At 29.8% G+C, this 15,024-nt stretch overlaps 1 protein-coding gene and 1 long non-coding RNA gene across 6 annotated transcripts in view; one reads left to right on the top strand and one right to left on the bottom strand.

The window, feature by feature from the left end:
- The window catches only part of LOC121132376 (lachesin), a 425,839-nt gene that overhangs the window by 205,157 nt on the left and 205,658 nt on the right, over positions 1-15,024 (bottom strand). The gene's annotated exons all lie outside the window — the stretch shown is intronic.
- LOC121132375 (uncharacterized) lies at positions 8,932-13,097 on the top strand. Of its 3 annotated transcripts, none has more exons than XR_005869308.2 (4): positions 8,932-9,145; positions 9,268-9,353; positions 9,420-11,463; positions 11,526-12,219. It is a non-coding gene; the product is annotated as an uncharacterized lncRNA (long non-coding RNA). The 3 variants fall into 3 exon arrangements; XR_011778958.1 differs by having other exon boundaries at positions 8,932-9,353; positions 11,526-11,760; positions 11,816-12,219; XR_011778957.1 differs by adding an exon at positions 12,677-13,097 and having other exon boundaries at positions 8,938-9,353; positions 11,526-12,619.

Genomic DNA, 15,024 nt, shown 5'->3' with positions numbered 1-15,024 from the left:
CTTAAAAGAAGTAAGGCCTCGTTTATTCGATTTATATTATGTTAAAGTAACTGATTTGGAGAGGCAATCATTAAGAATTTATTGTAAAGAGTATTTGGTTCTAAAAAGTTCAGTTCAGGTGAAAAATTGATTAAATTATTTTAAGAAAAATTTCTCAAAATTCCCCCATACAGTTTTTAAAACTCCGTGATAATTAATTATATTGTATAAAAGGGGGGGGGGATATTTCCAAATATAAATAGGAAAATAATTAAAGATATATATATTTTTCTATACAATACTTCTTATTGATTATTTATTCAATAAAATTGAAAAGCAATCAATACAGCCGCTGAACTAAACCATTGAACTTTGTCACTATTCTACTATTATAAAAATCGCCAAAAAGGAAACAAAAGCGTGCACGCCCATTAATGGAGTATCCTTTTACTCCTTCTGCCTTTATGGATATTTTATAAACCCCTATAATAAATGAGTGAATTTCCAAATAAAATAGTCATTAAAAGAGAATAAGAGTCACTTAATGAGAGGAGCAATGGCACTTATAATTTAAAATGATAAAAGTATAACATATATTTTAATCAGGTTAGTTCAAACAGAATAAATTAGTTATTTTTACAAAGAATATGTATGTTTGCTTGTTTATATCTCAAATTCTATATTTCCTTTTAAATTAAGCCTTTAAAATGAAAGGTCTAAACATATATGTCATGTTTTATATATAATTATATACTAGTCAACTCTTTTAATTACACATTTTAGTGCTGATAAATAAAAGCATAAATATATATATATTTATATTATTCGTCGAAATTTTGGGTTTTCATAAAATAACAAACATTAAAAAGATTAATACAAAAATGTATTATTATTTTGATATTCATGAGCGAGGTAAAATCTCTAAAGGCGCCGCTGCACTTCTTGATGAAAACATCGGACATGGCCCTCCCCTGCTGCTTAATGGAGGCATTGAGGTCATTGTAATTTCGGTGAGGGGTATCATATGCTGTTTTTCCGACAAAGGTAAATATGAAATAGGCAAGGGGAACAGTTGGGAGAGGAGTGTGCCTAAACCAACGTTTATGCTTTCACAAAAATAAAAAATTATGTCTCTCTTGACCCAATTGACCTTGATTGATGTTGAAAGCAGTTGCCAAAGTCGTTGTACATAAAAGGCCTTCCCCAAATCCTTCACATACCTCCTCACAATCCAATCACTGACACTGAGTGCCTTGGCATACTACCTCATTGACTTAATTAAACTTCCTATGATTGCAGTCTCCATGTCCTTTATGACTCCAATTTGCTGGTGTCTATTATTGCCAGGGGATCTCTTTACGATCTGTCCTGAAGTCACCATGCTTTTAATCTTGTAAACAAAACTCCAGGAGCAACCTACGACCTTCATTTATCTCCTCAACATTTACTTTGTTGTGGATCAGATCAGACAATTTTTACCTTCTCCCCTCCATGCTGACATCTGTTAGTTTTTGAAAGGTTGTTTTCGTAATGTTTATTAAAAGAGATCGTCCAAACTTTTTATTAGGAACATACTTGTATTGTAAAAGGTTCACTTTATGGTAATTTAGATTGATTTAAAGTCAAGTCCCAGATGTTATCTCACACGCTCTACAGTGGAACCATAAAGAAAGAAAAGAAGAGGTGATCAATATTTTTAATTGCCTGCTTGGCTTTTTGAGATTGATAAGAAAAAAATATTCGGATCTTGCAAGTTTTATTCCAGCTGTTTTGTTTGGTCTATGTGCCATATTATAAGAAAATAAGAGGAAAGGATGAAAAACAGAATAAAACGGTGGGTATTAAATTATGTATGTAGGTAATGACATTGTTTTCTTAGTAGCGGTAAAATTAATCATTTTGACTTCCATTACTTATTTTTAAAATATAGCATCTCTATTTAAAAAAAAAAAAAAAACCACTTTTTTTCCACGTATTTTAAATAAGATGTTAAATGTATCCCTAAGTCATAACAAAGTAACATCAAAGGCCAATCTTTCGCATTCCTTTTCATCTCTACCATATCTTTCTTTGTCAATGGTTATAAGTGACACACAGCTAAAAAAATAACCTAAATTTTTGTAAAAATCAGTTCCCGATTGCTTTATATAATAAATCGACTCAAATTTAGTGACATTTTTTAATTTGAATATCATACAAAGTTTTCAATTTTTTAATAAATAAATATTTATTTGAAATTTTACTAGACTACAAATTTTTGCTCTTAGATTGAAATATTGGGTTGTTGATTGCTTATAACTCGAGAACCATTCAAAAGACAATTTATTTTGGTTTTGTGACCTACAAAGAACAACATTTCAAATACAATAAATACACTTTCATGGCTTAATACATTTCTGAAGGCCCTTTTTTAGTATAAAAATGCATTTCCTAAGTTTACATCAACCATGATTTTTACGATGGTTATCAAAAATGAGAAATTTATAAGACTTCAAATCAAGGACAATTTTTTTACTGCTCCTCTGTTTCTATAGCTCGTGATGACAAAGTATTTGCTATTTTCTGGATCAGACGCCAATCTCACTATTCTTCTGTATCCATGACACGTGATGAGGAGGAGGTTACTTTATCTCAGCCTCAGACGCCGAACTTGTAGTTTTGCAGCCTCTTCCCTAAACATAAAAGAACCTTCCTAATACCCCAAAATACACCCCTGGCTCTCAAGTTGAGCAGGTGAAGTACTGGGCCAAAATACAGATTAAACTCTATCTTCGTCGTGTATCGAAGCACAAAGGAACCCTTCCTCTTTTCTATAATACACCCCAGCTTACGAGTTGTGCAGGTGAATTGCTAATCTCGAGTCAAGTTAAATTTCTCGCCCACCGCTTCCCTGAGCATCAACAAACTCACCTAATATCCCAAAATAAACCCCGCCTCTCATATTGTACTGATGAAGTGATGTGCCAATATACAGTTTATACTCTACCGCCACCGCATTTCTAGACACCTATGGGCTGTGCAGGTGAACTGCTGGGTCCAAGGCAAGTTATTTTTCTCAGACCCTTTGCCTGAGCATCAACAAAACCTCCTAATATTCAAAATAAATTCTGTTTGTCAGGTTGTAGGTGATGTACTGGGCCACAAGGCAGTTTAAACTACACCATCACCGAATTTTTAAGCCCTTAGAACCTCTTCTAATATGGTGGAATTTACTCCCGCCTACGGATTGTGTATATAAGCTGCTGGTACCTGAGACAGGTTAAAATCTTCAACAGCCGCTTCCCTGAGTATCAAAGAACCTTTCTTATATCCAAAATATATCCCAGCCTCAGGTTGTACAGATGAAGCGATAAAAAAATCTATTTTAAGAGCGCCATGGTCTTGAAAGCCAAAAAAATTGTTATCAGAATTTTTCAGGAGCCTTAAGAGCCTACAAGAAAAATTTCAGTAAAGTCCATTCTTTGGTTTGGTTGTGATTGAAGGACAAACACACACATGGACATACACATATAGTATATACATAGAAAAGATTAATTCATATATATTATTATTATTTTTTTTTAAATAGATCTTTTAATGTGAATAACAAACACTAAATTATTTAGATGTTGTAAAGAAATATTTTCAAAACTGCACTGGAGGGCACCATATTTTTTTGCATTATAAAAGGTCATTTTCATGCATTTCAGTATAAAAACAAATAGGAACACACCATTTCAATAAAAAAAAAGTTCTGTTTTGGTTGAGTAGCGTTAATTGCTTACATGTAAATATTTGTGTCTACTGCCTTGTTTCATATTTTTTATATAGCTATTTGTACTTCATTTTTAAAAGATTTGAAAAAGTAATATCAACCCTGCTGTTTAGATCCTATTTTAAGAGCAGTTGTAGAAATTTATTTAATACAGGCATTTAATATGTAAGGCCTCAATCAAATTCTAACTTAATTTATATTTATCATTATGTTTATTTCTTTGACTATGACAATAGGAACTAAGTTATGTAGAAGTATCATTATTTAAACCATATATCAATATGTCCTGGACATTTGGATATAATGACACTGTTTTATTGTCAAAAATTTTATCCGGTCGATGTTTGAACTCTAAGTGGGCTCCACTGTTTTTTATATTATTTACACTTTTCATTACCTATTAAAAGTTTGTGAACACTATTAAATTTTTATTGGCACAAAAAATATGTTTAATTTCAAAAGGCAAAGCTTTTTTTTCTTCCAATTATTAACTTTACTTTTTTTAGGAGTGAAGAGAACATATACCTATAATTTATCCCTAACAATAAAAGATGAGAAATAAAATAAATTAATTTTTGTAGAATATATTTGAATTTCATTTAAATTTTTCTCAACTAAATTGGAAGTTTCTTAATATAATTTACTCGTAATTCTTTATTTAAATGCGCGTTTTTAAAAGGTGAGGATTTTGTTCTTAAGACTTGGAAATAACTATTTAAACAAGTTTTCTTTTTGCTTTCAAGACTTTTATTTCATTTTGAGGATACTTTTATGGGAAATTTTTCTTTAAAATTATATTCATAATGCTCTAAAGGTAGACAATGTTAAAATATATGTGGGTTGAATTAAAAAAAAAAAGAGCCTACATCATTATCACGTTGTTATTTTTAAGCATATATATAGATTTCTAAATATGTTTCTTTAAACTTATACTTTCTTAAGTTGGTATATTTTTGCTCGGCATTTAACACTACCATATATTTAATAAGTCATTTTTTCACAATGTTTTAACCCATTACATACGATAAGTTAATATATTTACCTATACGTATTGGTATGAATTTTTTAATCAACTTGGAACATTTATTTATGATTTTTTTATCTGTCGTCAAAATTACTTTATTTAATGTTATATTAAAAAAGAAAATTATAAATTATTTACTGGTATGCCAAATTACTCAAGAGTTTAGTTTTAATTGAATGTCTTTTAAAAAAAATATTTCTTAAAAGATAAGGAACTCATATTAAATTTTAATTGAAATTATCCTTGATGTTACTCGAAATGAATTTTTGAACATATCCATTTACGTTTAATTGTTTTATTTCATTTTGAAATTAGGTGTTTATAAAATGAACCTCTCGTCAGTAGGGTTGGTATAATTATTCATGAGAATATTTTATTATAGAAAATAGTTTATTATTCACAAATTTTTAGCGACAGTCTCAAAGAAAATGACGATAGATTAATTAACCGGGTCCTATCGGGGATCCAGGGATCTTTTGAGATTTTTTTATAAATATTATTTAACTATTTGAGTTATATACATATATATTTTCATTTACCAATAATTATTTCTATCTGTCCTAAATAATTATGCCCTGTAATTGGTTAAAACTAGGAGTAAGTAGTAGATTTTAAAAAACTGCCCATCTAAAGCTCAGTGACAGTGTTGAAAATTCAAATGTTTTTGGGGATTATACATTGAATATATGTTACAAGGAGATTGTCAGCATGAAACTATTCCGAAATATTACCATCAATGGAAAATTGTTCACAATTATACAATATATGTATTATCATCTTTTGATCTACTCCATCAACAGACGGAATTGACTTATCTACATATTTGTAGATAGTTTTATTATCTGGCAGGAAATCCGTTGAGCATAAATAGTGGCTGTCGAAGTTGTCACGATAAAAAGTCTTGGAAGATTATATGACAGCCCTTCGTGGTACTTGAAGCGGTGGTGGTGGGCTTTAAATTGTTTTGTGGTTCAACGGTTATACTAGACAAATTATGTGTGCTTGGGGTGTAATTGGAAGATAAAAGGGCTATATTATTGTTGATTATTTGCAGATGGGAAAACTATTAATTGATAAATGGAACATATCTATTAGGGCTGGTAATGTACGGGGTTGGACCGCGATTCGGTTCTTTAAGACCCTTACGCTTCGGTATGTTTTTACTTTTAGTGTGTTACGTATACATATATAATCACATAGTAAATATTCTGATATTTATGTATATATATATATTAAATGAGTTTAAATAATGAGGTAAGATATTAATACATTAGCATCATCTAATGTAAGAAATAATTTATATATTTATTTATATAAAAAAGAGGTAAGGACTAACAAAATGACAAGAACCCAGTGGTATGGTAGAGGGATAATTTAAATGTATTTCCAAATGTTTCCAAATTAGATTCATGGTACCTCGCAACTTTAGGTACATTTGTATAAAGTGAAATAGCTTTTTCGACAGCTGGCGATATTGTGGCTAATAATAGTATTATATAACCCATGTATATTTTATATTAACATTGTTTTTTTTATAGAAAAGTTCAGTATATTTAGGAATATTTATTTTTACATAAAAATTATTATTAAAGAATAAAATATCGAAAAAACTTGAAACAATACATTAAATTATATGAAAAATAAATTTTGAATTGATACTTGTCCGAACAACTGTGAACGGCGTACCGTAGTTCAAACCTAACCATGGGCTTAGCGTATCGTGTAGCCTTAATATATATATGTAGTATAATTGTGTACAATCTTCTGTAGAGTAACTTTCCATTAACAGTAATATTTCCAAGGCAAGTTTTAGGTTGGAAATATTCTAGATAATTTTTTTCATAATTCCCAATACTACTTGATCAAATATATATTCCATTGGAACAAAGATTCATGAAACAATGAAAGTAACAACGTGTGTTTTATCACCGTGTATGCTTACTGCTATTTGTTAAAAGAAATTAAAAATTTATTCATTTTAACTTCTCTTTTTTTTAGATTTTTAATTAATTTTGCATGCAAAGTGACTAATTTTTGTTTGCTTAAAAACAGATTCTATCATTTTTGATACCATCAATCTGCGAAGGAAGGTACCATACGGCTATTGTTCTAGTTTTAACGTTTTATAAGAATAATCGATTCTAATATGTAACTATAATTCACCAATTGGAAAAGAAATCTTTTGACCCTAAAAATCATAAATAAATTTTTTATCTGTTAGGTTTATAATAGCTTTTAACATACCAACGTTACAAGTATCTACTTATAATATCTATAATAAGTCAATATGTAATTCAATCTCTAAGTGTTTCGTAATAGACTCAGAAACTGTATTTTTACAAATTGAATTTCCTATTTTCTTTCGAAGAACAATAATGTATGTTAATATCAAGTTTCACGTAAAAGCTATCAATTGTTTATCGATGACATCCTCTCAAATAACTCTCAAACGTAAGATAAGATATTTGCAATGCTCTTACATACATATAAGTAAAGAAATGAAGTCAATTAGTTCAAATGAATTGAGGTTAAATTATACAACATAATATGTAATATATATGCATATGGGAGCTTACATCGATGAAAAATAATGAACCTATTATGGATGTTTTATAACTTTAGGGGAGACTGATATCAGTTGAATCGTGTTCGGTATTGCAACAGTCAGAAGTGCCTTTTTCTCGAACATCTAAAAAGCAACGGCCATAAAATTTAGATGACAATTCTAAAAAATCTACTACAGATTAGTGTAACAAAAAAACAACAACAAATAATTTATATCATCTTTTCTTCAAGATATTTGATAAACACTATTTTTGAGGGCATAAGTAGTTTTTGAGATGCATTGTTTTTGCAGAATCAAGAAATTAAACATGAGAGAGGTTAGCATCTTTAAATTTATTAACTAGCGTGGAAAAACACATTTTCGATCCTTAAAGTTCACAATGTCCTTTAACTGGTGGTCCCAAGCAGAGTCATTACGTCCAAATACACCTTGGAACCGATTCCTCATCGAGGTTTGAAAATGCACCTCCGTTCTATTTCCCAATGCACTCAAGAACTCCTCCAATCGCTGTATGTTGTTACCCCTACTTTTAGGCTTCTGTTCATAGCTGCCATTTGCCTCACAATGGGCTGTTCACTTCCACAATCTTGAATCCCATAATTCCCATAATTGCTAACCCACACTGCAGTAATGCTGTCTTTTTTTAAATGTTTTTTCTGTTACTGGTATCATTTGAGTTGACATAAATTAATAAGAATTCCAAGCTCACTACGTGAGAACAAAAACCCTACATTGCTTATTCTTCTCTATTATCTATATTAATAATGCAAGGATTGACCAGGGGGTTGCTGAAGTTTTGAAGAGATAGATTATCAAACTATAACCCTGATCTAACCTTAATATGTGTATGGTGTCTTCAAATTTGGCTAGTCACAGTGAAACTTGCAGAGAGTAAACTGTTACAACTCTACCCAGTCTCCCCTACAATAAGATAAGGTTATATGTACTTACTATTACAAGAGTGTTCACCCTTAATAATACTCCTTGTGAGAAACTATTATATACAGACTATAATACTACTACTTTATGTAGGTACATGTTTTGACATAATATTTTTTTTTTCTACTTTTCTACTTTAATTCATAGCATATTCTTGTTATTTGTAAAAAGTTTTTGTATGAAGAGTCTAATAGGTAAATTATGAATTTACAAAGTTACAGTTCAATAATAAAATATTTTTTATGATGCATAAACAAAATTAAAAAACAAATTTTATGTTTTAAACTCAATGTTGACGTCAGGATGGGATACCAAGTGGTCCATTAAAATTGGAACACTTTGAATTTTAAAATTCAACAAGATATAATTCATTAATTAATAATAGAATTTCAACAAAGTCAATTAATTATATAAATAGATGTTTTTTTAACAAATTACTTAATTGTGAATTAACCATAAATAATACTAAGGACAAAATTCCTTTTTATCTGAAAAGCAGAAACATACTTCAATAATTCATAAAGAAATATACAAGATAAAAATATGAAAAACAGCACATATTTAGTATAATAATTGCATGCGTTTCCCAATAGAAATCCATAATAAAAAGTTATGATATAATTTTTTATTCATCTCCCCCTTCAAAGAGGATCACAAACAAGTAAATCTCTCATTAAACATTGTCGGTGATAGAGAAGAAGACGAAACAATCAATGCTCCTTGCATGGACGCTAATTGTCAACATTGTGATTTAAAGAATATATATATATATATATGGCCGCTAATGGTGTGCTCCACCTGAGAAGGATTCCATGATATTAATTAAGGTGGGCACGGAGTTCCGGATTCTGACTGGAATAATTCAATTCATATGCTTCGCTGCGTTGAGTACTTCCTAGACCTTAGAAACAATGTTTTATATTTTGAACCACTCCTCAAATGATGATAAAACCATTTGGCAAAAGTAAAAAAATATGATGTGATATATCTGTTTCTTTCTTACAGAATGAACACTTTCTATCCTCCGGACTCACTCTCGATTTATTGGTAAAAAGGGAGGATGTTGCCAGTTGGTACCAAAGCCAATTTTGGTGAGAATCGCTGAAGGAGTTTTTCAAAATTACTAATCGGGCTATTCCTTTCATGTCTCTTTCTAGGTCCAGTCTCTTAATTCATCTCTGAACTAAAGTGGAAGGGTATTTCACAACAAGGCCGTTGCAAAGGGCTTCTCTTATTAATTTACTAAAAACTGTTATAGTGTAATATAAGCCAGATTTGGAGGACCCGAACGAATCTTATCCGCTTTTTGGATCTGGAACAGTGTTTTGGCCCTTAGCGAAAGTATGAAATTCTTCAATGCGATGCTACTTGAGTGCATCTGACCGACAGTTTAGCCCATGGTTATTGAAATACTCATCACGACTTCTCAGACGAGTATTAAAGTTGATAACCTCATCAGGCCCCAAAAGTGGCAACACGTAGTCCATAATTGATCTTCACGATGAACCCATCTCTTTCCTGTACAGTCTACATCCATTCACGGCTCTGAAAACTTACAGTGGACCTGCAAATTGTAAAAGCCGAGTCCTTAACTTTTGATAGGGGTGTTGATGAGGTTTCTTGAAACGCATGCACGAGACTGTCCCCATGCTAGGTCTTATCTTATTTTATAAATTTCTTCACACAATAAATGAGGATATGGTATATATCTTCATAATGTGAAAAACTATAGGAAGGATATTTATTTCCCAAGCATTATTTTTTCAAAACGCATGAGGGGGGCTCTTTTATAAAATTGGACTCTTCTCTCCAATTTTTCTTTTATATAGTCTTTATTTCTAATTACAGCTTTCCTCGCCAAAGTAATTACAATTACAAGATAGTGATGTTGGCTGAATAGGTTCAATATTTTGTAAGTATAACTTCAGGTTGTAATCAACGTTAGTAAGTATTTGTGTTTTTCCAATATTTAAGATATTTTTCAAACGCTTGTATTGTTTCAATAGAAGTCTCAGTTGATACTGGCACTTTCTCTCTAGTTCCTTTACAGAAAAGCTTAGGTCATTGGCGTATAAAAGACACCTCATCGACATGTTACCTATTTTTATTCCCTTAATGATCGTGTCACAACGGATTATCTCGTAAATGTCGTTTATAGCAATTATAAATAGAGTTGGAGAAAGAGGATCTCCTTGTTTTGCTCCTCGATAGATCTAAAACGTTTTTTTGGTACCTGATATGTTGATTTTGAAAGAAGAGTTCCTCAGTATGGCCAACATTTTTTTAATAAATCCATGCTGAAATCCATATTTATATAGTTGCCCAATTATTAATTTATGGGAGACAATATGAAATGATTTCTCAAGGTCAAACATAAGTGCTGCATTGTCTTCATTTGACAAACTGTCAATGGCTTGAGCGATGAATATTTTCTAGGAGCCTTGATTTAATAAAACCATTTTGGGCTGGAGAGATGAATTGCGAGGGGAATTTGACTATTCAATTTTTTATAAAACCCGTTCGATTTTTGTAGGAGGTATTTAGAAGAGATATAGGTCTATCATTTTTATTTCTTCCCCTGTTCTTTAGTATCAATGCCAGAGATCCAGTGCTAATGAAATCTGGAAGAAATCCCCTTTTAGGTATATTTTTATAGACGGCGTGAAAACTGGTGTTATCTGGGTATTAAAAGTTTTATAAAAGTCAAAGGGCAGATCAGAGGGTCCTAGAGACTTATATTTTTTATTGTAGTTCCTCATAAAGTTAGTAATCTTAATTTGTGTAATTAGGTCGTCTATCCCCTTCAATATAAAACTAATTTGAGTATACTTCCACCAGGTTGGTATTACAACTTATCATTTAACACTTTCTTTGATATGCTAGCAAACTTTTGTGGAATGTTTCTATTTGGTCTAGAATGTTTTTCGTATCTTTTGCCTTTTCTTTTCCCTTCAGGGCAAAAATTACTTTTTAGTTTTCAATGTTTTTTAAGGTGTCCCACGACATTATTTTCTCTAAATCTAGCTTTGATTTTTGTATTAATTTTAAAATTTCATTACAGATTTCCTGTGATTCCAAAAGGGAGACATTATGCTTCCAAAATGATTTTTTGTGCCTTGTTGGACTTTTAAAAGATGGTTTGGATGATGATCTGAAATGGTAAAACCCTAAATAATGCCAGCAGTCCTGTTACATTCTAGGGTATGAAAATATAGTCTAATCTTTCATGTATTTTATTACCAGATTTTATTCTTCCGTCATAGGCCATTTTTGGTGAGGCACTGTCAACCACTAGACCAGTATCGTTCATATGAAGATCGTAGACTACTTTTTCAAGATTTTTAGCATCTGTAATATTATGGGATCTCTTATATCCAAACGCGTTTCTGCATGATTTTCTTGTGATGTTTAGGTCTCCATCTAAGATAAATATTTTACAATTTGTATGGGGATACTTTTCTACTACTTTGGAAAATGAACATGTTGAATCGTAATTAGGTACATATATTGCGTAGAATGTCATTCTTTTTTCAGAAATGTGAGATCGTTTTAGATATGATGACGTCACTGATTTATATATGTGTAATTATAACGTTATTGAGTAAAGCATGTTCCGTACTCCTGTTTGAAGAGTGATTGTAGGACGGGGACGGATATTCAAAATATTACACTATGGTAGATCTTTATTAATATATAATTGTACAATGTTATTTTCTCTGACTGAAATCTATATATTTTTTGTTAAATTAATTATTTAGATTCATGTAAAGGACAAATAAAAAAATATATATGATATAATACTTTTAAAATATTTTACCAACAACCTGAAGGATGATGAATTTATAATTGTTATATATATTTCCTATTGCTTATCATTAATTTTCATCAATACTATTAGAACTTTTTAGATGGGTCAATTTTTCTTTCAAACTTACCTAAAAATAAATAAAACACAAAGATATAATGAACAATAGTTTTATTCCTTTATACTAAATGAAAAAAATAAATATGTTTAGAATTAAGAAGTTAACTTAAGTTTGAAAAGAAGTATATTTTATTTACTGTATAGATTTATTAAATATATTAGTAGTAATACTTAATTACTAATTCATATGTTTGTTTGAACAACAGGTATAAATGGGAAAATAACAATGAAAGGGATTGTGAAAAATTATTTACTCTGTAATCAAATTGCTCAAAAAAGAGTATTTTTTTAATAATCCACTTTAGTGAATAACAGTAATAAATTACCTCTAGAATTATTTAAAAAAAATCACTTTCAGGAAAAACTGCGTAATACAGAAAATATAAAATAGTTATATCGCCTGAATCTATAGTACAATTTCGTTTCGGAGAAGTAAAATAGTTTTACTGTTAATTAATTATGTATGTATTAATTTGTTTATAATTATAGTTGTAAACCCCAACCGGTATCTTAAAGAATAAAACCGAAAATTAACGTGGTCATCTGGACAATTCGACGAATATTAGGTATGAAAGAAGTTTCGCTGTACGGCGTTATATTAGATAAATTGTAATCAGCCTTTAAATGAAGGTAAGTCACACATATTCCATTCCTTTCTCCACAACAAGGATATAAATAGAAATGACTGCGATGTAGATCCTTAATTATACTCCAAGTCTACCAAGCACTTTTACTTAAAACTCACAAACAAATTATCAGTGTTAATCTCCATTAAACGTGAGCTCAAGCATTTAATATATAAATATTCCCTCCTCAAAAAAGAAATAATAGTGATGACAGCTTTGGAAAAAACAAAAAAACATTGTTCAAGTTGCTTATCCAGAAAAGTATGTTGCTCGTCTAAGACTCTCGTTTTTTTTTACATAAATTGAGAAATATTTAGAGGTAGCTCGTCGCCCTCAAAGTTTTGAAAATTGCCAATTTAAAAATACAATTTTTATTTATTTCTCGATTATCGTGAAAATAGGCCACAATACAGCTTTTTATGTTTATAAATTTTTGAAGATGACGTAATTGACTATAACATAAATAATTGCTATTCTGAGAAAAAAAATATTCACTATAAGAATTACAATGCAAAATACTTGAAAATATAACTAAAACAAATATAACTTGTTGCGTGGAGTGTTTTTATATTTTTACAATTTTCCTTCTGCAAAACATGACTTTTTGTTTTCATTGTATTGGTCCTTAAATTGGGATGTTGAATTTGTCCTATTTTTTTTCCTGGAAAGTTGTATGTTTTGATACAACCAGCTCAAATACAGGTAGAAAAGCTGGAACATATGTTTTATCATAGAAAATATTCGATAAAATGTATTACCGTTTGCATGTAGACAGCACATTATAGAATTAATAATTAGCTCAGTTTTTATGTTTCATAAAGATACCAATTTTCCCGAGTTTTTACTCTTCAGAAAATTTCGTCAAATGTGGCAAATGATAGACAAAACTAATTACGAGCCTGCAAATGTATATAGTGAATAGCTTGTCACATTCAAAATATACGACAGGAAATTATCAATTTTGTCAACGATCATCTTCGTTGGAGTCTTCCAAGAGATGATCATAAATAATTTTTGGAACTCCCAATAATACTTTTTGGTGGTACTCCAAACGTGAAATAAAATTTATGTCTCAAAGTCCAATACACTAGACTGGTTGGTTGTTAAAATATTGGATTGCTTAAAAATTTGGTTATTTAAGTCACAATTTGAATTAACCTCTAAAAAGAAACAATGATTGCAGGAGATTAGTATCTTTGTTGTATAAATATAATTAATTTAAAGCATAAATTTCTCCTACAGCCTCAGATGCTCTATTTAATTATTTGAATTTGATGATATCACTAAATAGTTATTCTGGAATAAATATTCAAATTTCAAAAACGGGATTTCAAAAAATTTCAAACCATTTTGTATTTATCAGAAGAGCTTGTTGGTTTGGATCTATTTGATTGTCGAGTGAGTTTTGCAATGAAAAAAGAAATATTATTTGGCATGAAACATATAAAAACAGAAAAAATTCATTGAGATACTGAAACTCCACATAGAGTTTTAAGAGTTGATTCAAAATTGTGGCCAAGTAACAATGATTATAAGAAAATTTCTTAAAATAATTCAAGTTGTCAATGATCTAGTAGAACGAGGAGTGACACTTATTAAATAATATAATGGCTCGATAACAAGTGAAAAATTGCAGCTTCAATTCTTATTACAAGTTGTTGGAGAGCATCAAAAGATGTATTTGGACTCGAAAAAAAAAAGTATCTGGGATACCTTAGGATATTAGACATATTACTCAGAAAAAAAGGATAACCATTTATTTAAATTATTAAATTTATAATAATGCTTCATAGAGTTGAAACTATTATTATTTTTATAATATAAATTATCTTATGTCAAAAATTTTTTTAAACTAATAAAATATATATCACACAAAACAAAATCAATAATTAATAAGGATGATTGAGTATCATTTTTATTATCAATATAAAATACGGCTCTAAACATGCACTTTAGGAATTTTATTAAAAAAACTGATTGTCACTTTAAAACTCTAACAATTCAATCAAATGAAAATATGTTATGAAAATTTGATGCATTGTAGGAAAAACGTTGCTCGCATTACGTTCTACTAATTATTTTTCATTGTAATTCAAATTAAAAGTATTTTTACCAACATTATATCTTACAGTAAATTTATTCATTTTATAAAAATTAAAGAATCTAGAAAGTGGTATCTTAAACCCTTTTCATGATAATTGATGAAAAGTA

Source organism: Lepeophtheirus salmonis, chromosome 2, assembly GCF_016086655.4.
Source record: "Lepeophtheirus salmonis chromosome 2, UVic_Lsal_1.4, whole genome shotgun sequence".
NCBI classification, from domain to species: domain Eukaryota; kingdom Metazoa; phylum Arthropoda; class Copepoda; order Siphonostomatoida; family Caligidae; genus Lepeophtheirus; species Lepeophtheirus salmonis.
Note: the sequence above shows the minus strand (reverse complement) of the source record. Positions and strands in the feature narration are given on the sequence as shown.